Source organism: Corvus cornix, chromosome 1A (genome assembly GCF_000738735.6).
Source record: "Corvus cornix cornix isolate S_Up_H32 chromosome 1A, ASM73873v5, whole genome shotgun sequence".
Classification (NCBI taxonomy): Eukaryota; Metazoa; Chordata; class Aves; order Passeriformes; family Corvidae; genus Corvus; species Corvus cornix.
Genome location: NC_047057.1, coordinates 69,026,193 through 69,049,598, shown reverse-complemented (window position 1 = coordinate 69,049,598; position 23,406 = coordinate 69,026,193). Strand labels below are relative to the sequence as shown.

Genomic DNA, 23,406 nt, shown 5'->3' with positions numbered 1-23,406 from the left:
CAGGCTGCTGGCAGTCAGATAAGGTGTCAAGCATATCCCTTTTTCTTGAAAGTTTGGGGTTCATCACGGACTGGACATCATGAATCTTACAAGCGATCTACTTTCTAAAGTTATTGGCTTGTAAATGTGCTCATGTGAAAAGGTGTGATTAAATATACTCCATGCCCTGGGGCAATCAAGAGTATTCCTGAATGAAGAGAAAATCAAACTAATGGTGAACAAGCCCTTAGCAATTTCCTGGTATGTTGCTTAAAAACAGACATGATTTTATTTCCTTTCTGAATACCAGGATAATTGCACATTTCTGGAAGGTCTGATGTTCATAATGGAGAGTTAAATATGAGTTCAGATCAGAATTTAAAAGAATCCATAGTTCAGTGGGAGAGGCTGCAAGCTTTTAATTTGGCATCTTATAGAAAAAGGATGGAAACACAAATCCAGGTACTGCTAAGATTCATTATTTTGTCCGTCAGGATTTGTATTAGAACAAGGGGCTCTTTCTGAGGTTAGTTTTATTTTGTTATCTATTAATTCTGTTAAGAGTAACCAAAAAAGTGTATTATTCCTTCTGGATTTTCAGAAAGACAAGCAGTTTAAAATATTGAATACGTAAATATTATCACAATTAAAATCATTTCAATACAGACAAATACAATTTTAAACCTTGATTTACAAATGCTTTTCCACCAAGAAATGGTGACCACAATAACCACAGAACCAGAGTCTCCAGAACCTACATAAAACATAGAAGAGGCTTCATTTTAACTTGGATAATTATTTTAAAAGAAAAGTGCTATAAAACCTAAATGTTGGCAGAGGGAGTACGCTCTTTGTGACTCACCTGGTTTTTATCAGAACAATCAGGCTCCTGGCAGTGCCTGACCACAGCAGTGCTATTTCTGTGAATTACCTGGCTGCCTGCAATGTCTCTGTTTCCAGGAAAAACCATCTCAGAGATAGTATAAGAAAGCTAATCTGTTTTAATTATCAAACTTCTCATATAAATTAACTGGATTCTGAATATCTGGGAGTATTTTAGGCATGGAGAGTTCATCTGTCACTAGTCTACTCAGTTTATTTGTTGAGTAGACTACTCAACAATTGCTACTCACTTTTCAAATAATTATATTTTTGGCGTATTTTTTTGCTCTGTAGTGTTAGTTTTTCCCAACTTTTCTGATGATCATAGAGACTAATATGCATTTTGTCATCATGTATGAGTTACAATTTTTAAACTAAATGTTGAAAATAAACATCCATTGCTTTGCCCTGGCAGAACAGCGTTCAACCCCTAAAAATATATTTTCACATATATTTTATTCTCAGCCATGTCAATCCTTGTTCTCAAAAATGTCCATTGCACTGTGAGCTCTTTACAAGGTAATGTCTTTTGTATTTGCTTCTACATCTGGAAAATATTATCTGTATCAATCTTTTTTCTTTAACTCACAATAATACACCATTTACTATGAGGTGAATTGTTACTTTTTTATAAAATGCATGATTTTTAATGAAATTTTTATAAAATATTTAGTTAAAAGAATAGAAAGTTGTATTCTTTTTAACTCAATATTCTAGAAAGAATATTTAGTTAAAAGATAGAAATCATCTTGGATTTTTCTTCATCTCTGTCCAAGTATGTAATCACCTGGTCTTAGATGTGGTGTTGATTGCTGTGAATTTAGAAAATCAGTCATGTTGTGTCTGTATTGTGCTGATTCCAGGGAAGCTGGTTTGGAGCCAGAGGGGAAATGTATGGAAATCTTTGTTGCGGCAGCATCATTCCCATAACAGACATCAACATAGTGTCTTGTTTGGTTTTGGTGGGGATATTAGTATAGTAGAAAAAAGTTACAATAATTTGTTTTGATCAGCACAACCTGTAGGGGTTTTGTGGGTTTTTATTTTGGTTCGAGATTTTTCTTTGTGAAAACTGCAGCAGGTGAATGAGAAATAATGTGCAACAGGGAGGGTTTGCTCGAAATGAAGCACTTACCAACAAGTAGAGAAAGCACAGGACTTGCAAATAATTTACCCTCTTTTTGTCCCTTCTCTTGATGGACACATGCTCCAGGCTGCTTTGTTAAAGACAATGAACTTTGTGAGTCAACCTTTCCCACACCCTACATGTGTGTTTCTGAAGGTTTTTTCACCTTTTGAGCATCATGGTTTTCTAATGCAGACAGACTTTTGCAAGTTCCTAATATGATGACTCTTAATTAGGACTAGACAAGACCTAAATGAAGCAGTGAAACCGTTATGTTTGTCAAATTTCAGACACGAGGCCTGTCACATGAGGGAAGTCCAGTAGCTCATTGTACCCTGACTATCTGAAAGCAGCTGATCAAGAAGCTCTGTAATACATATTTTAAAATTCCTGGTAAAATGTACATCTCGTGGTGTGGGTGTGGTTCCATTGTCCATAAACTTTTGTTGTTCTTATGATCCATACTTAACTGTTGACATTAATTACATCTTGTACCAAAAAGCTACATCGCTACTTTTGAATGTAAATTTGGACCACTTAGGGATGGGCAAAAGGTAAACTCCACTTTGTGGGGAAAAAGGCCTCTGAGTAGACTCCATCTGTCTCCAGACCCTGTGTCTATTTTAGCTAGTAATTACAGCTACTGTACTCCTTGCAGAGGACAGCCGTGTACGAACCACACAGAATTAAAGAAGCAAAAATATTTTGCTGTATGCAAATAACTAAAGCAAAGAGCTTTCTGCAGCTGCTTCTGGACCTCTTTAGACCACAATGTCTGGGCCTGTTAGCCATTTTTGTAGTTGCAAGAGTCTTACACCGTGAGTAATAGCATATAAAATATGCCAAAGGCAGCTTTTTTGAATAAAAAAACGTATTTCACAATATTTAGCCAAAAAAAATGGTAGACAGTCTTTGTTCCATTGGCCTTCTAAAGGTTAATCTGTTATGAACCAAGGAAAAGCAATAGAAATCTTATGATGCTGAAGAGTGGAGTTTTTGTGGGCTTTTTTTGTTAATTTTTTTTAAAGAAACAAATGGCAAACACATATGATGTCAGCTGCCACAAGTATAAATAAAGCTGAGGGGTCTGTGTGGGGATTTTGTGAATTTTTTAAGAAGTACCAAATTTGGACCAAAGCAGTTTCTGTGTGTGGCGTTAACTACTGTAATTAATGTTTGATATAAGGAATAATTAATGCAAGATTAGTTCCTTCTTTTTCCTTCCATATTTTTGCTGTTTTCATGTGTCTAGGAACGTTTTTCTAAAGTAATAATTTATAAGCTAGAGGAGACAAGTAACATTACGAAGGAGATTCTCTTCCTGGGCATAGAAAATCACTTCCCAATTGCCCCAAATAATGAAATTGACCCTCATAGCTCTTGTCTCCGGTTAATCAATCTCTTTCCTACATTTTGAGGCCAAGTAGTAAACTCAGCTTCATTTTGGCAGAAACGAGGCAGAGCTGTGGAGTGCCTGAAGTCACAAGGAGAAATGTCCTCACTGCAAGCTGAGGCTGACTGTGCTTTATGTTATGGTATTGGCTGCAGTGTGATGCTGCCCATGCTCCAGTTTTAAAGATCCTTATTTTTAATATATTGATGGCTAACTCAGAATCCTAGAAATCTTCCTGCTTTTCCATCCAGTTAGTCTAAATCGTGCATGACAGAGTTGACTAATCTGCTCTTGAAGAAGAGCTCTCTTTTAGTAAACTGGTCCCATGCTTCACTGTCCTTGTTGTTAAAAAGTTTTAATCTTGTGTCAACAATTGCCTGTCCTTCCTGGCAATTTAAGCTCATTATTTCTTGCCCTGCTACAAAAGAAAAAAGAAAAAAATACAACTTTGTTTTTTTTCTAGTTACTTTTTATGTATTTGGAGGCTACAGTTTGTTTCAAAGATCTTTCATATTCAAGTGCTTTGGTCACTTAACCTTTCCTCAGGGGCCAGGCTTGCATCTGCTGTCGTGGTGGCAATGAAAGCCTCTTTCACCATTGTTGCTTGGTGCTTGTACGTGCTGCTGGCTCGCAGGTGCATAAAAACACTGTCAGGAAAGATTCAAGGCTGAATGGATGTGACGTGCTGACGTCAATGACCCAGGCTTCAAAACAACTTTATAACCTGGAGAAAACAGAACAAGCCTATAAAAGCTGTGGGAGTAAAATCTGTTGGTTTCTCAGCACTGTGTAATCCTTCCTCAAACACAGGCATCCCCCAGCAGCCCCGCACAGCTTGCTCAGCCTCCAGCTACTCATTCCACATTTGGGTTTGACTTTTCCCTCAAGGAAGCAGACAGAATAACTGTGCTCAAAGCACCTCCTATTTCCTTGCTGGAAACCCTTTTGGATGTGTTTTCTTGCACTCCTTCAAGGCAGTGACAGACTCATTCTCTCTGGTGTAAGACAAATGAGCACACAGTCCAGTTGCTGCCTTCTTTTGGATGTCCTCTGGTGTCTTTATGTCCACCCCAATCTTGTGTGACTGAGAATTTGTGACCATCTTGCACATGGCAGCTAGCTGAGACCTGGAAAACAAAAGCTGTTGAGGAAGGGTCTTCCAGACCACCTAATTCTTACCAACCGCCTTTGTTTTTCCTTGGAGCATGCTGTTGTACATTCGTTTTAAACCTGCATCCCCGGGCCCTGTCGATCAAAGGTGTGGGTTTCCTCCACCCCTAGGCACAGATCCTCCTTTGTGTTGATATATCATCCGTGTGGTGGACAAGATCATTGGACTGATCCAGCTGAAATTGAATTCAGCAACAAAACAAACAATGAATTTTCTGCACAACATCTGCTTCACAGTGGGGTGGCACCAGCACCACTGGAGGAATAAAGAATAAATTGGGGCTGGCACAGGGCCAAGCATGCAGAGCAGCAGCCCAGGCTTAACTGAGGTCACTGACCGGCCTTGGAGGAAGCTGATCACTCTTTACCTCAGCCAGATCATCAAATCTCAACCTTGCCTCCTCAGCAGAGTTGTTCAGTGGTTTAGGCTTTCGCCTCCACCACTATGTAGGACCTGTGCTCTCAATGCCACCACACTGTCATATTATTAGGCAGGATGTCACTTTATTCTGCCTATCCCAGCACACCTGCATCACTGGGAGTGCTGTTTCAAATGTGTTGCTCCCACAGCTCTGTATCCTTAAACTTGGTTTTATGGGTTCATTTCTTCCTAGTTTGTCCACGTCCTTGGAGATTATAACTGAGGCAGGTCTTTAACATGAGCTACATAGGTTCAGGAACAACAAAAGCAGCAGCTTGAGAAGGGGACAATTCCACATTGGTAACCTTTTTGGGCACCAGCACCAAACCAGTTCTGCTGAAGTGCTGCTGAAGTGCCACATTTCAGCATAAACACAAGAAACGCTGCATACCTACACCAGTCTGGGTGCCTTGCACAGGGCTTGAAGCTTAGGCACAGAGGTTCATGCTTTGTTGAAGCTGGGTTTAACTGAGTGACCCTTCATTGGAGACTGTGACCAAGCAAGCAGCTGAGGTCACAAGTGAATTTTCAGCACAGCGCCCCGGTCACAAGATGTTGGTTCCTTTTTGCATCTTTATTTCTGCAGCTGTGTGCTCTGCATCCTATGGGACTGCCTTCCCTGGGCCAGGGAATTCAGTTAATGTTCCTGTGCTCCCTATCTAACACCATGTACTGTACAATAACACATGATATTTTTCATCCCTGCTTTCCAAATTGTTGCATTTCACTAATCCCCTTCTGCTTGTACTGGTAACAAAACAAAACCACTCTCAAGTCTGTCGCTGCATAATTTTTCTTATCAAAGTCCTTTTCCCATAAAACCTTATGTTGAAATATTCAACAACCTTAGGAAAGCATGTGACTTCCCCTCCTCAATTACTGCCTGCCAGAAGTTGGCTTCTCTATTTAAAATGAGACCTTTAGACCATTTGGGGTTTATCTACAATAAGCCCACAGATGAGGTTCCTCCTTGACCCTGCAGCTGATTGTGAAACTGTCACAAGGAGAGAGTTATGCACTTCAAGAAGGCATAAATCACAGAGTTAATCATAATCAAACTGCGGAAGTTAGACAGGAATCAGTTAAAGGCACAAAACCAATCTAGCAGCCATTACAGCTGCCCATTTTGCAAATCCATCATTTGGAAAAAGATAAGCATCCAAGGGAAAACAAATGCCTCTTGCTTGAATGCACACGATTTCCAATATAGAGGTGGTTGCCTTGAAATTCCAGCTCTAATTTAATTTGCTTTATTCAAAACATTAATTAGAGGTAAGGATGGAGGAGAGAAGGGGTTGTTTTGAGTTTTGGGGGTCATTCTGTTGGGCTTTTCTGTTATGTCTTTGGATTGGACTTTCTTTGGGGGTATTTTGAGTTTTCTGTTTCTTTTTTTTTCTTTTTGTTTTTTTGATCATACTTATAAAGTTCTCTGTCCTGCCTGACCCAACAGAGATTATCACAAGAGAAGGTTTTCCAGTCTTCTAAAAATCGATCAGATATTGGATTGAATGAGCATAGACCCGGGCTCTGAGGCGATGTGCAAAATTCAAACCTGAGTTATCAGTTGTCAGCAGAAAGTTTAAACTTAAAACTTTCTTCACTCAGATTATTGAGTCCCTTATAGGAATTTCTGTCAAAAGTTTTCCTGTGGTTGTTACTTAAGAGCAAGTGTAGTATTGCTCTAGACAAACAAAACTACAGGAAGCAGGTCTTGGCACAAAAGTTATTTGCTGCTTGATTGAAGTGGAGGCAGCTAAAGGAGTGGGAATCCAGTTTCACAGTGAGATAAAACAAAACCCATTACCTCTATGTATTTATTTTATGTTACAGTTTGGTGGGCTTTGGTTGGTTAATTGGGATGGGGGGGGTGGGGGTGTTGGGGTTTGGGGTTTTCTCCTGGTGGGGCTTCTTTTTGTTTGGTTTGGTTTTTTAAGTGTAGAGAGGGACAAAAGGAGGCTGGAAGAAAAACAAGAGATCAAGAATAAAGATTTCAGCCTGCCTGCCTTATCCAGGGTGAATGCCAGGATCAGCTGTAGTATTGTCTTCTCTGGCATATTTTTAGAAACTATTTTTAAAATAGTAAAATTTTAGTGCAATATAGCCTGGAGAGGAGGGTTGGGACCCAATGTCCAAGGTGAGTATTCCATGGAAACTTGAGTGTGGAAGCACTTCAGAGTGAGGCCCAGTGGGTGTTAGCTGTTTACGCAGAATAAAAGGTCTGCAGTAGGAGATAGAGAGCAGCCCCCCAGTAAGACTGGAATAACCTCAGCCACGTGGTACACTGGCATTAAAGCAATTTCTGTGGATACATTGATTTTTGTGCAGAAAAAGGGGAAATTAAAACTTGCTCGTGTTATGGAAGTGCCTTAAGCACTGAATTTCTCTGCTATTATTTTTCTTCTCTGTGCCTCTCATCCTCTCTCTGTTTTATTTAATTTGTTTTTTTTAACTGGAAATTCCATTTTTCTTGATGCATTTTTCTTGATGATTTCCATTTTTCTTCTTGTGCCTGGTACTGTTCCATGAAAACTTTTGTTTTTCACACATCAAGAGTGTGTGACAAAAGAAATAATTTCATTAGAATCCCCCTGATCAAGCTGTAAATGGCACACTGCATCCCAGAGCTCTTCTGTACAAGAGGAGAGAATGCACATTGCTGTGCTCTGCTCCTGATGGTCCTCAACTCTAATTAAAGATGCTTTGCCATCTGTGAAACAGTTCCAGGAAGAAACATGAAGGCAACTCTAATTGTATTATAATCACTTCTATCCCAAATGTTCCTTTAATGCTGGCTCTTTTGTCTAATTTGGGAATAAAATCCTCTGTGCAAACAGTCTTGGGGCATGGCCCTTTCTGAAATGTCTGGGTTAGTGTTCTGTGTTGCTCAGGAAGTCAGATTAGATGACTACAGTGCTGCCTTCTGGTCATAGGTACAGGTCAAAATTTATCATTTACCGTTTCCCTTACCCTTTTCCCCTATCACTTTCAAAGTGTGAAATCCAGGTGTACACTGTGCTCTGTCTGGAACATCTTTGTCATCCCTTTTATTTTTTGATATATTACTGTCCAGGAGGGCATGCTCAGCTGAGGTGCTACACTTGTGTTTTATTTTGGTTTGGGGTTTTTTTATCTTAAAAAACCCCAAAAACCCAACAAAACAACCCAAAAAATCCCAACACAATGCCTTCCCTCTTCCCCCTATCAAGAGACTCTACCTCCTGAGGGAGACTTGTCAAACAGAAGATATCCTCTTTCATTTTGGAGGATGGTTTAATAACTTGCAGAAAAGCAGAGCTTTCCTATGATGGTCTCCAGCACCCGCTGGGGTGCAGCAGATGGTGCTGAGGAAAGTAGAGGTTTCTTACAAAACCACGAGGGGATGTTGTTACTGGATGTGTTTCTTTCTCCCCCTCATCCAGTGCAATCCTTACTGCATCTGCTGCATAGATGCCAAATGGCAGGAGGGAACCTTCCTCAGCCATCACCCACTGGAGATGGAAAAATTACAGCTCTGTTCCCCGACCGTGTATTTAATATTCCCAGGGAATGTTATGTTCTGCACTTGTTTTAACATCTTCATCTATTGTAAAACTGCAGATTCAGCTTGAGGCATTTTGAAAAGTGCATCCTCTTGCCCTGTGGGGTAGGGGTGGACTAGACAAACACAGCTATATCCCCAAAACCTTGATTTTGCCTTGCACAGGTTTGCCGGAAAGGTTTCCACCTTTAGCTTGCACTGACAGTGATCTTATTTTCTGGCTGTACAATACATTGCAGGCAGAACTGAACAAGCAGATTAAAATTTTTGAAAGCACTTGTGATATCAAGGGACAGATTAAATCACCAAGACAATTGAATCATATTTTCAGTAGAAGATAACATTGCACAATGATTAAATCCATAGGCCATTTTAACTGCCTTATGTCCTCTGCTTCAAAATATTGAGGCCAAAGTACCTGAGGCCTCTGCTGCTCAAAATGTCATTTTGAATAGCTGTCTAGGGCTATCAAGTCTCCCCTGGAAGTAGAACATAAAAAACCTTCAGTGGGAATCAGAGTTGAAGCATGGAATGCTTACAGACCATTTTCTGTAGAGGCTGATGCAAAGTCCTTGGTGGAAAGCGGATGGGTGATAACCCCGTGGCTGTTTATAAGAACTATTTTATTTTAGCTCAGACATTGTTAGTCCTGATGGTTATTTAACTTACTGGATTACCAGATATCTGGGTACCACTAATCCACTACCACAGAAGTCCCTTCTTGTACCTAAACAAAACCAACCCAACACCCATCAGAATTGGAGCTGCTGGGGAAAAGTCAGATCTAAGATGCTGCCATGGAGTCCCCAAGGAGGCAGTGGAGAAGGCAAAAGGAGGTGGCTACTGCAGGTAGGATCAACCCATCTGGAGTTCTTTCAGCTGGGCTTGTGTCCCTGCTCTTTACTTGCCTGGAAAAAAGTAAAAGATGGTGTCCCAGAGTCACCCCTAAGGCTATTGTGCTGATTTGGGTTAGGCCTTGTAAACATGTGTTCAGCTCCCTGCTTCATGCAAATTCTTCCTGTGCCAACAAGCAAGCCATACAGCTTCCCTGTTTGTCACTTCCCTGTCTAGAGCATGTAGACAAAACCTCCCCGTTATCACAGCATGGACTTAAAGAGTAGGAGGTTCTGTTCTAGGATATTTTTTTTCCAAGTTTTTCTGCTGACATAATAGATACCAGATAATCCTTGAAAGAGAGAAAAAGATTGTCTTTTAGCAAGCAAATGCAATTGCAAAAGTCTGTAGAGGAAATTATCTGAGATGTTCTTTCTTTCTTTGATTCCTCTTGATTCTCTGAAAATTATTTCTTTCTGAATCAGCTGTTAACTGGGATAGTATTATTGTCTTACAGAAGGCTCACCAGACCTTATTTGTTATTTGTTTTGCTATGACTCTAAGAGATAACATCGCATCTCGTGTTACTTTTACTTGGAAAGAGATGTATTAGAGAGTTCCATTCCGTAATTTGCAGAATAAAATAAAATACCCTTATCCTCACTGAATAATCAAAATCTTTAGCACCTTAATGCTAGCCTCAGCAAGAGAGAAAATTCTGTGAGGTGATTCCGGTTGGTTTCTGTAGGAATAAACCCATGCACCCAGGAAAACACTGTGAAGGGGGACTGAGGCTGGGATCTGATGTGACCTGGAAGTAGAGGAGAGAGAGGCAATGCACCCCAGATGTGGTGTGTGCTGCAGGGCAGGATGCCTGGGCACTGCCTTCAGTACTGCATCACCCATGGGCCCTGCCTGGCCCAGAGAGCTGCACTGGGCATTTCTTCCAGAATCCAGAATTAATGTCTCATCTGGCCAGAATCCACAGCTTAAGTATAAAGCCTTCGTGTTCACCTTTATGGTCAGACCTGTATTTTGAATGCTCTAGTCATCTTTGATTCAAAGGCTGGTGACACACAATGGGAGTATCATCTTAGCCATTAAGGTGACCTTTCTAAAAACACTGGATATTCAGCAGCACTTAACCATGTATACACCCAGCTGCTTGTCTGTGCAATGAAAAATTAGTTTAATGTTTTGATAAGTGACAGAAGAGCCATCTATATATTTCAAACCAAAAAGACAAAATAACTTGGCATATTTTCTTAGTAGAATCACAAGGTATTAAAAATGTTTTATGGAGGAAATACTTCAAGCTATAAAATTTTCTGTTTGTTTTTTTCTGCCTACTGAGATAACAGCAGAATGTTTTGTCTACATGTAACCAGTCTTCATTAGCTGCTGAAAGCTGTAATATTGATTCAAACTTCTTGGAACTTCAGTTCAAAAGAGAGATAATTTTGACTGCTTTGGATGGGAAGTTTCCGAGAAAGGAACATCCTTTAATAATCGAGGGCTTATTGGTTTTCTTCTTTTCTATTTTTTTAAGATTGTTGGTGCTTAGAATATACTTTACATTAGTATAGTATACAGTAGTTAGTGTGTTACTTTTCTTTGGATTTAATTCCATCTATATGCTTAGACCCCTTATTTAAACTGTTGGTACCATTAACCACCAGCAATGTACCTAATTATCTTTATTATGGTAAGACCTAGATGCCACTTACAAACATGATTTTGTTTCACTAGATGCTATATAAACAGGCTAAGGCAATCCATGGCTGAACACTTCAGTTTCAGTATCCCACAGAACAATATATTAAACAAGCAGATAAACATTACATAGGGACAACAGACTTTTTTGATTTGGTTCATTTAATTTGATTTGGTTTATTTAATTTGTTTAAATATTAAGTAAGTGGTGCTCAGTAAAAAATGGAAGGAGATTATTTGATTAGGAAAACAAACAACAGGAGAGATGAGAAGTGAATTCAGCAGGGATACAAGAAAGGGAAATAAGGCAAGAAGGGCTAAGGGCTAAAGTGAAGTGTCGAAGAGAAAGTTAGGAGGAAATATATGGATTGAAAACTGTAGTAAAATTCGTGAAGACATCATAATACATGATATTACCAGTAGGTATTGTACTGGTCAGTCTCCAGATGACTGTGGGGTTTTCTATTAAATGTGAGGGACGAGACCGGCATAAAGAGATCTTGACATCAGGGATCCAGAAGGAACTTAAATTCACTCCCCTGATCCTCCTCTGGTCCTTGGTATCTGCAATTTGCCCTGGTAAGGGAAAGCAAGGGAAGCCGTGCTCATCAGTTGGAGAATAGTTCTGTTTTCCATCACATCTCATACTTCACTGGTCACTTTCCATGCCTCTTTAATTAAAACACTGGCCATAACAACACGAAAACTAGATGTGTCCTTTGACATTGACAGTGGTTCAACTAATAGCTAGTCTGTGGCTATATGGATATTTGGAAAAGTTTGTTGTTCCCCTATACTGCTTTTAGACAGGAAATCTTAATTCGGAATCTGGTCTTTCACATTGTTTTTTAATGAAGTTGAGCCTGTGCCATCTGCCAGCCTTCCAGTTTACTTGGGGAACTTCCATGTTGTTATGCACATAAATTGATACATAATTTAGATTTTATGCTAGATACTCACCTTGAGGCATTTCTTCGCTGATTCCAATGAGGACATAAGTTATCTCTTGCTGTAGTCACTGCATCATCATTATTCTTTCAGAGCAAAAAGAAAAACAGTTAAATACATTTCCTGTCATAAACCTGAAATCTTGAGCCAGTACCTTAAAATGCAAGAACAAGCCATTAAAAACTGCCCACAAATATGAAACAACTGTTTTAATTTGTTGCCAAAACCAGTTTATCAGATTAAGATGGCTGACTGACTTTCCTTTTTCTGGTCTGTGGTTTGCTGTGCAGGATGTCTTTGTGTCACTGGTTTAAGAGCCTGACCTTTAGTTATGAGAAATAATTTTTTGTTGTTATGAACAGAGCCCAAGGAAACTAGAGCTTCATTTTTACTCTGCTGCCTTTAACGTAAAAACTCCAGTATAGCCGATTCCTACAGTCTACAGCAGAGTTATGGGGTCTGCCCTTAACTCTGGGTAAGGATGTGGAGAATTCTGTCTCTTTACAGAGAGAGGACTTGGACAGGCTTGAGAGGCGGCCCCATGTGAACCTCATGAAGTTCAACAAGGCCAAGTGCGAGGTCCTGCAGAGGGTTGGAGCAGTACCAAACACAGACACAGAACAGGAGGAGAATGGATTGAGACTTGCCCTGGGGAGATGGATTTTGGGGTGTTAGCTGCTGAGAAGCTCAACAGGAGCCAGCAATGTGCACTGGCAGCCCAGAAAGCCAACCTCCTGGGCTGCATCCAAAGCAGCCTGGCCAGGAGGTCCAGGGAGGGGATTCTGCCCCTCTGCTCTGGTGAGAACCCACTTGCAGGTCTGCATCCAGCTCTGGGGTCTCAGCACAGGAAGGACATGGAGCTGCTGGAGTGAGTCCAGAAGGTCAGAGGGATGGAGCACTTCTGCCATGAGGAAAGGTTGATATAATTGAGATTGTTCAGCCTGGAGTATGGAAAACTTCAGGGAAGCCCTAAAGAGGGCCTACAAGAGAGATGAAGAGGGGCTTTCTATAAGGGCATGTAGTGACAGGACAAGAGGGAATGGCTTCAAACTGACAGAGAGTGGGCTTAGATTGGCTATGAGGAAAAAATTCTTCCCTGTGAGGATGGTGAGGTCCTGGCACAGGCTCCCCAGAGAAGCTGTGGGTGCCCCATCCCTGGAAGTGTCCAAGGCCAGGTTGGATGGGGCTCTGAGCAACCTGGGATAGTGGAAGGTGTCCCTGCCCATGGCAGGGGGCTGGAACAAGGTAATCTTTAATGTCCTTTTGACCCCAAGCCATTCTATGATTCTGTGATTCCATGGTTTCTACCCCAGAGATCTGGCATCTTTAGTAATTGTTTAGCTACTCCTACAATGTTGTAAAAATGAATTTGTGTTTGCAGAGGGCTCTGCGATGATGAGATGAAAGGTTCTGAATAAGTACAATTATTAGCCAGTGTTTAACAAGGTTGTATGATTATCACACTGCCTGTGTAAACAGTATTTACCTTAGAGTTAATACAGGGTGAGATCTGGGCATCCCACACTACCTTTTTCCACTTCCATTGAATCTCATCTAGGAACATTTGAGATCTTTGTCTTTAGTTTGCTGCAGCTCAGTCCAAAACTCTCAAATGAGGCTACTTTGTTGATAAAACATAGTTTACTTAAATCTTGGAAACAGTCAGGAAAGGACCACTTGATTTCAACAGCTGCTTTTACAAGGGCATCTTGGCAAGAAGTAGTCATTTATTCAACCATCAACACAGAATTAACAAGTGAAGGTACTCTTAAATTAGGTTTTCTAAAGAAATGCGTATTTAAAAGGAAATCTCGAAGTTGATGTATTCATATGCGCTATAATACACGCTAAAGGAATCTATTGCTGGCTCAGGTCAGCAGTTCTAGGGTTTCTGAGGAGCTCTGCAGTAACTGGGTGTTTACTTCCTCCTCACTGTTGGTATGTGACTGCCCCAGGAACAAGCTGTGTGGCACAACACTGACAGCAGTCAAGTTATAATCACTTTGCTTAAAGATTTTTGTTTGTGGTTCCAGCTATCATTGTGGATGCAATTCATGCACTTCATATTTTAGAGGAGTTATTTAAGGCAATAAAATTCAGCAGGTAACAGAGGTACACTTTCAGTGACGTATATTGTGATCACATGTGCACATTGACCTCTCTCTTCCATCTCACACTGTAAGTTGTTGCTCACTGTATTTATTTAAGATTTGTGTAGTAGTTTTGATGGCAATAAGAACTCAGAATACCCTTCTGCTCCTTGTCAGAATGGACACTCAGAAATTTCTGCTTAAATGTCTGTAAGTTCCTTTGAGTTTCTCTATAAACTACATAAGCTGTTTTCTACCTCATTACTTAAGGAGAAAGAGAGTTCTGTTTTAACTCAGCTGCACAGGGGTTAGAGAGAGAAAAAAATAATTGTAAAAAGAAAAATAAAAAGGGTGATTTAAAAGCTTATGGAGTCAAAGAGAATTTGCTAGCTTTCAGTATTTCACAGTACTTACCATGAAGGTCAGCATGCGTCTTCCTCTTTGAAACCTGTCCAATTTCCATTCAGATACAGCTGCTTCAAATGCCTTTGTTCAGACACAGGTTTGAGCAACTCCAGAATATTGTAGAGGAGAAGGGAGGGGACAAGAGGAACATTCTGACAAACCTGAAGGCCTTGTCATATCTTATCACAAAGCAAAAGCTGTATTCCTGTGAAGGTTGTCCCAAGGATGGGCAGAGCAGCAGCGTGTCCACTGGCTAACACTGCCCAGAGGAGCTGTAAATAGAACCTTTTTCTGTCCCTGGTGCCAGCTAGATACTAGATTTGTGATCATGGCATTTACAGTTCAGCTCTGCTCAAACAGCCTCTGCGCCAAACAGTAGGCAAAAAAAGAAAGCAAGCAAGGAAGCTTCTCCAGATCTCAGCACGGGGGATAGAGAAAATCAGATGATGAATTCATTATAGGCACAGAGTATTTATGGCTGAAGTAAATATTTCTCCTGGGTCAGATCCCTTTCTATCTTCTCTGATAAGTGAACTGGCATCAATGGACATATTACAAAGGCTTTATGCTGTGGCTTTACTTTATCCAGACATATAGACAGAGGAAAGATGTGTGTTTTTCCCTCAACCCAAGACCTATTAATCACGGCTTTGTCTGTGTAAGCTCCGAGGATCCAGGTCTGAAACACTAAAAATTAAAAAAAAGGTGTTTTTCTTTTACCACTTTGCCTTACAATCTGCAATTCAATGCTCTCTCCAAGAGAAGCAAACTTCAGCAGATAACACCCAGAGGAAAGAATGCATAGCACTGGGCATAGGCTGCTGGCTTTCCTTGCTGAACTGGAGGCACCAAATCAATAGTGTACTAAGGTGGAGGGGTTTTTTTTTGGGGGGGGGTCAGGTCTTTTTGGGGTTTTGTTGGTTTGGGTTTGGTTTTTTTTTGTTTGGTTTTTTTTTTGTTTTTTTTTGTTTTGTTTTGTTTTGTTTTGTTTTGTTTTTTTGCAGGGGTTATTTATACTGTATGAAGATTTCTGTCTTTCCTTGATTAAAAAAAAAAAAAAAGGCAAACCAAAAATACCCCAGTGTTTTCTATGCAGGTGTTCATCTGTGCATATGACTGATTTTTAGTGGCCACTGGAAGTGTTGCATGTGAGATAATGGTACTCTTGCAAGCTTCCAGTCCAAAGGAGAGAGAGGGAACAGCAGGAAACATAAAAAATGGAAGGGAAGCTCAAAGTAAGAGCAAAGCAAAAGAGTCAGTAAACACCACTTCCAAACCAGCAAATATCTGTCCGTTACCAAAGCTCTGTTGCAGTAGCATTTTCAGAGGAGAAAGCAAGAAGGCCAATCTAGAGATCTATTAGCTGTGTTTATCCAGCCTTTAAAGAAATAAAACCATTCCATTTACAAGCTCAAAAACAAGACAACCTTCTTCTCTGGCCTGTGCATTCAGCTAGTCTTGAGCAGTGCTCTTTCATGTGTGTATGGGTTATGATGCTTGCCCTTGCTTTTGGGTTTGCTCTTGATTCCACCCATGCTGCTTTATGGTTTTTAAATAGGCATCAAGTGATTGCACTTAGCTTTAAAATAAACCAAAAAATACATCAACAAACAAAAATGAGCAAAGTTTATTTTTTTTTCAATACATTTTGGCTTTGTAGGACTAGCAAAAGAAACCATGATATTCAAAGCCATCCACAGGTGATGCAGAGTGTACATGACAGATGTGCTAAATAAATTGATTCTGTCTTGTATAAAGCTGAGGTTACCTTCTGCTTTAGATGTAAGTGGCTTGTTAACACCTCAGAGAGAGACACAGCCTGCATGCCCTGGAAGTAGGAGAGTTGCAGTTGTGAACGAGCTGTTTTGCCTTCAGGACTGGAAGGTAGGGGGAAGGAGATATGGACAGTTATATTTTTATTAAGGTTTTTAATCACACATCAAAAACCAATCTGAGTTCTTTAAGGGCAGTAATGTAGGATTTTGAGGGAAACATTCCTGCCTCTCTAGATACTGATTTCATACTACAAAACACAAACTTGCAATCTTGTTTTGCTTTCCAGCCCTTTTTGATTCTGTCAAATCTTTCTGGCTTCTGCCTCTTGGCATGGCTGTAACAGTTTCTCTGATTTGTTGCCATTAGTTTGGGGGAACTACTATTGTACCCTAAAATGTTTTGTTGGGTTTCTGTTTGGGGTTGGGAGGGGAGGCAGGGGTGAGATGCCATTACTATTTTGGTTTCTTTCTGTGCAGTGAAACAGGCTCCTGTTTCCCATGGGTTGGAGAGCCGTACAAGGCTGGGAGAGCCTGCTTTCAGGGTAATGTAGTAGCACTTACAGCCACAGTACTTTAATGAAAGACAGGAGGTGATAATGGAGTGAGTCACCCAGTCCACATGTGTGGAGCCTGGGTACAGCCTGTTCCTGAGGTTCCATAAAAGCCACTAATTCCTGCCCCCAGGGGCACACTGTGGTGGATTAGACTGTTCTGAGCACCTTCTGAATTTTCCTTACGGTACCAGAGTGTCAGTCCTAAGCCATGTCTTGCTCAGAAAGTAGCACTAATCAGGTCTTCCAGTCTTTTGGGGGTTTTGTTTGTTGGGTTTTTCTGGGGGAGTTGTTTGTTGTTGTTTTTAAATTTCTCTGCACCTTAAGGGATTTTTAGAGTAGCTGCTTATGCACCTGTTGAGGAGGAGCAGGATAGTGGGGAGTGGTCTGTGTTTAAAACTGCAGTGGTTTAGGAGGTTTAGAGTAAAATATTATATTAATAAAGATCTTTGAAATAAACTTTAATAATAGAAATTTAGCCAGTTTCTGGCAAATTTAATGCTGCTGCAGTGTGCCTCTAAACTGGCAGGAGGTTTTCTTTAAGTAGGTGATTATTTGGCTTTGATTATTTTTTATTGTTTATTGGGAAGGGGAGAATTTTTCTTTGGGTTTTTTGGCGTGCTCTTTGGTAGGGGATGTTTTATGCTTGGGTATTTTGTGTGGGGGGGGACAGCTTTTTTGTTCAGTTTTTGTTTAGAGGAGTGAAAATACAACCAAGCCAGCAGGTGAAGAGCAGTGCTTGAGTGTATCTTTGATTTCCATGCCTCTCATCCAGTAAAGGAACTTTTTGTTCTCTGTTTAAGATCTTTCCTTGAGCTTAGGGGTTGGCTCCAAGATTTAAAAAAAATGCCACTAATTCATTTATCAAAAGGCTTCTTGGAGAGTCATGCTAAGAGAGCTTATGAGCAGCTTCTGGCTGACTCACTAGCAGAATATGCTTATACTGAGAGGCAGCAAAGGGGGCAATTGATCAACATTTGTGTCCATTTTTCTAAGAAGTCATTTGTTAGGTGACAGAGATTGCTAGGCTTGACCAAAGAGAAATTTCTGCGCAAATAACTATAGGACCAGGTTCTGTAATGACATAGGCTGGGATAAATCTCTCAAAAGGCTGCTGACGTCCAACAGTGCCAACAAGCTACACTTCATATGGCCTTACACACTGTTTACAGTAGCAGACACCTTTGGGCAAATAATCTATGCTTCAAGATTTACACTTGTGTATCGCTCTCGTAAATTGTTTGTAAAAGATGCTGGATTAACTAAGATACCTTATACAAATTAAGCACAGGGCTGTTCTGCAGTCGTGTAGCCTTAACTGGCACAAAAGCTACTGAAAAACCAACACAGCTACTAAACTATTGTCCAGATTATCAGTCTCCCCAAGAGAAAATTGTGTCAATAGTGCTGTCTTTAGGTTTGTTAATTGCTTTTAAATTTTTTACAGGGAGAGGCAGATATTTTTAAGTATTTCAAAGAAGTGATTTGTTGAAATAATCATTGTTCACACGCTTATCTGAAGGATATAATGTAATTTGCCTAAGTAGGAGTATGTAACAAATGAAATGGGAACATCTATCATTGGTGTGCAGTATGCCCAAACTAACTGTGAGAATCACTGATTTTAATTGCTTGATCTCTCCGCCTTAATTTTCTGCCAGATAGGTTTTCTGTGCTGTTTAAAGATGGGCTTACTGCCAGGTGTGGGACACAGAAAGCTACAATGATTTCTCCTTCATAAATGGGCAGTTTCAAACATAATCCCACCCTATCAGTTTTAAAATACTTAGATCCCAGCTTTCATTTCCCAAAGAAAACTTGGCACTGTGTGTGAACCAGTATGGCAGAGCCACAACCATGATTTCCATCTTGCTGTACCGTGTTGCCTATGGCAGCTCCCAGACTGAGGCATCACATTCCTCTCTATTTAGTCTCTGTACTTTTAGTTATGGCAAAGGATATCCATAATCTTCATTCAGCACTTTAACCTGGTCTTGGGAATAGGTGGGAAAATGTCAGTAGGTGGTGGGGGAAGACAGAGGCACCTGGCCCATCCTGACTGCACAATTAGGGCTTTGAGAGGAGATGTAAAACAAAGAAGTCGCTCCATCAGCAAAGCAGTTGGAGATGCAGCAGACGTGGAGGTTCTAGGGCATTCCATTAAACTTCCACCCATCAAGATGCTCCTCTTCTACAGGAGGTGGCAGTGGGGAGAGGATATGGTCAACAACTTGGTTTTGATAGAGTGGGCTCTACCTGTCTTCCTCAAATTTAATAAGACAGCAAGGTCCAGCACAGTGCCTGAAACATCTGTGAGAAGAGGCAAGCATCGGGTTGGCTGAAATAATTTCTCTGCTTGGCACTGTATAGGCTAACTCTCCCAAACCTTCTTTTAGCTTCCCTAGAAAAAACTGTCTGCTTTGTGTTCTAAAGAGCCTCCTGGTATCCCTTTTATCCCACATGTTTTTCTACTTCTGTCAGACACCTTCCCTAAGCTTCCCCATGCTGGTGCCATCTCTCCAGTGCCATAAATGGCTACTCTGCCCAAGGTCTTTCTGGTTTTCAGCTCTGACAACCTTCATACAGCCATCCATGTGAGCACATAGCCACCAACTGGTGTTTGGGATTTGAGAAGGGACTAGGAAGCAGCTCTGCATCTTCTTGGAATAAATTGCCTTGTGGAAGGCTCTGCCTGCCAAGGCTTGAGTTCTGCAGCACGAGCTGCTCTTCGTGCTTGGCCCAGGGCAGACACAACATTCTGCCTGCAACCCTCTGAGTGGCCAAGGCCTAAATGCTTCTTTGTAAAGAGTGTGTTTACTTTATATGAATCTAAGACGTTTGAAAAACTTGATTTTAATTAATAAGTTAAAGGTTAGCTAGATATTTAAGGGGATACAAGAATGGTTTACTTTATCCTACCTTTAAATCTTAAGGTTAGTTGGTAGAGCAAAGACAGGGCAGGAATTAATGGAGTGTATATATAAAATGGGAATGGTGTCAGAGCCAATTTTCTCAAGCATTGTGAGTACTGCTGACGTAAAACAAAATAATGTTTTTTCATTGTTGTGATCTTATGAGTGCCCATGAATTTGGAAAGTCAGAGATGAAGTTTAGGGTATTTTTTGGAGGGCACGTACAAGGAATAGGCGCAGATTGTCATTTTCACGTTTATAAATCACTTCAATAGTCTTGACTCAGAGAAGTTTATTGAATCTAGTGCTATCTTTCATGTAAAATAGCATGCCTGTAGTCTACAGCTTTTAAGGATCTATTTTTTTCCTCCACTGTATATTGTAGAATTCTATCCTTTCCTAATATGGTCATTGAGAGATGTTTTAAAAATAAATCATATTGACATTTGGATTTAATCATAAATTTCAAAGATAGGAACACATAGTTTATACAATATTTCAGCACAATGTTCATCTGAGCAGTACACAATGAAAACTTTTTATTAAATTTACATTAGTCAAGAAGCCCAAACACTCAGGTTTTTGGGAATTTGTATATTGATATGGAGAGAGATCAAAACAGTTGTTGTGCTGAAATCAACAGCAAACTCTGTCCTATACAGAAATAAACCTGTGGGATCATTATAAGTTACTCAAGCCCTGGAGTGACTGGAAATCAGCTTTTCTTTACCATTTATTAGAAGGTTTTGTCAAAGAAGAACTACAGAGAGTAGTTGTAACACTGCTGAACTTCAAGACATCCAAAAGCATGGGGGCTTTATTAGCAGTACAGCCGTGTTTCCTTCTCTTTATCTGGGACTGCAAAGCCAAGTCTGCAATGTCATGTTCAGTTTGGGGCTCCCCAGAACCAGCCTGACACAGATATACTGGAGTGAATCCAGTGAATGGCCCCCAGGACGGTTTGGATCTGAAGGCACAGAATGGATGATGAGCAGCTGAGAGCTGGATTTGCCTGATGGGATAATAAAGAGAAGAGGAAGCCAGGCTCTTTACAGGGGTCTGGGATGGAAGGGTATAAGTAATGGGCCCAATAATGTGAGAACATTGGAAGCTCCATCTTGACATAAGAAGAAACTTTTTGGGGATGGTTAGACACTGCTAGAGGGACCTGGAGAGGTTATGAATTATCCATTCTTGGCAATAGTCAAAACTTGACAGAACAAGGGCCTGAGGAATCTGCTGCAGCTTTGAGCAGCAGGTTGGATTAGGTGGCCTCCAGGCAGCCCTTCCCAGATGCATGATTTTCTCCTTTTCAGCAAGCAATGAAAAAAACCTCAAAAAACAACAGCTAATGCTAAGACCATGACGAGTTTACAAAGACCAGCTAGTGGAGACATTTCAAGACTTTTAACAGCCGTGTATTTCTGGTTTTGCACTGAAGAGCGTGCCTCCCAAAAACTGAGTGAGTGCTATGGTGAGCTGGTGCTTGTCCAGGGTGTCTTACAAGTACTGTACAATGCAGCATGTTCCTGATGCTCAAAATTCTTAATTCATGAAGTATATTTCCCTCACAAGCCATCAGTTAAAACATTTTTGTTTTATTGTAGATGTTTCTCCCAAGATCCTTTATACTTCAATTTTTTTCATCTCTTCACAGACTGGCACCCCTTTTTATAATGTACACAATACTTTACACAAAAGATTGCAATAGGTTCAATAAGATTTTTCTTAAAGTCTATCAAAATGATCTATAAGACCCTTGTGTCATATCTCCCAAAATACCCAGAAAAATCAGAATCTTCCAATACTATTGTCTCCAGGGTAGCTTTAATGACTTCCTGGATGTAATCCAATGTCTTGCAGGACTCTGAAGTATATTTTGTCTTCCTAATGTTACTGCTTCTAATATTTAGCAACAGTTCAGCTGTAGGAACTTAAAATACAGATGAATAAAAATATTCAAAAGAGAGAAGAAATATGGGAATGGTGAAATAAAACATTCCATCACCACTTTCTTGGAAGAAGCTGATGAGGATGAGGAAGCAAGGGATTGCTTGAGGCATTGAATCAGACACCTGGAGGGGGTGGAGGTGGAACAGCTGGAAGGGCAGGTATAGAATTCCGTTCTCCCAGAGAGAATTTAGGCAAAATTAGGAAAAAGAAAAGACATGGGAAGGCAGAAAATGAAGAATACTAGCCTGATCATGGAAGCTTGGTGAAGTTGGAGGAGGAGAAATTGATGTTTTTTAGGCTAAGTTGGAGCAGGAATTTAGCTAGAGTAGACCTAGAGATGAGGAACAGTAGCAAAAATTATTAATGAAACCCAGAAGGCACAACAATAATCCTGCTGATGCAAACACCTTGCAAATTTTAAATGCAATAAGGGTTTTTTTCCCCCTCTTGTTTACATGTTGGTGAAAATAACAATTTTAGTAAAACCTTGACAAAAAGTCAAAAGGACATGGGAAACAGTATAAATAATGACAACCCATATCTCTAAGATTGCCCTCTGAAGAGGTGCAACAGGCACTTCCAACGAAATATTAAACAGTCCTTACTGTAACAGAGATCAACAGAGTGGACTAAATTATTTTCCATTGCATATTAAGTATGTGCATAATCTCTAAATGCTATAAAGACACAGGACTAACCTTTATTATTCTGAAGAATTAAAATACAAATATGTTGGTTAACAGGTTCTGCATGATTTATCTGTGGGTCAGATAAATAGCTTGATCTGTTCTTGTAGGAGAGATTTACTTTTAGAAACTTTAGGAAACTTGATTTTTGACTTTTCATTGGATCTTGTGGCGACCTGTTTACCAATGCTTTTTCCTATCCCAGATTGTTCCCCCCTGCTGTTCCCTGACTTAGCCTTGGCCACTCCCTCAGGCTCTCCCTATTGGTTCCTGTACCCCAACCCCGCCCAGGGACCGCCCCTGGGCCCCTGACAAAACCCCCCTGCGCCCAGATCACCAGGGCTCTCTGCTTCTGAGGGTCGCCAGCTCAAGATGTGATTAAAGTCATCTCTTACCCTCATGGGAGACCCTTCTTGCCACCTCTGTCATCACTGGTTGTAACGCTGATAGCTGACCAGAGCAAGATCGCAGGGCTGTCCGAAATGGACTGCGGGATGCGACGGATTGCATTGCCCTAGGTAACCCCCCTGAGCTCTCAGGAAGCTGCAGCCTGCTAAGCAAAATCTAGCAGATACAACAGGATCTAGCATTCCAACTGATTAGAAGGGCAATGAATTGATCCCTTTCAGCCAAAATGACCAGCTAGTGACAGAGAAGTCTGGGCAGAGGGGGAAGGAGCAGAGCTCAAGGGACAGTTCAGTGGGGAGGTATCCCTAGTGCATAGGGGAGACTGCAGTGCTTGTTCCTTTCTTAATGTAAAAGAGGACAAAATTCCAAGAAATGACAACGAAGCTCCATGGACCAAACTAATACAGGAATAGATCCAAGCCCAGATCTTTGCAGTTGCTCTGGGATGCATTGGTTGGATAACAAATCCTACTGAGATACTTTTAAAACTTTGAATACCAAAGTGTTCCCCAGGTTTCCAGTGACCAAATTGTTATTCTGCAAATTTATCAAGGCAAATCCTTCCAAAGGCAATTACATTTGTTCTCTAACTCCCATAGGTTCTGTTGTTGGCTTAAGGGTT

General features: G+C 40.6%; 1 long non-coding RNA gene across 1 annotated transcript; it reads right to left on the bottom strand.

The window, feature by feature from the left end:
- Positions 1-11,218: 11,218 nt before the first annotated feature.
- LOC104692276 lies at positions 11,219-14,772 on the bottom strand. Its single transcript, XR_752337.3, has 3 exons — positions 14,509-14,772; positions 12,017-12,090; positions 11,219-11,632 (listed from the first exon to the last, which is right to left on the bottom strand). It is a non-coding gene; the product is annotated as an uncharacterized LOC104692276 (long non-coding RNA).
- Positions 14,773-23,406: the final 8,634 nt, after the last annotated feature.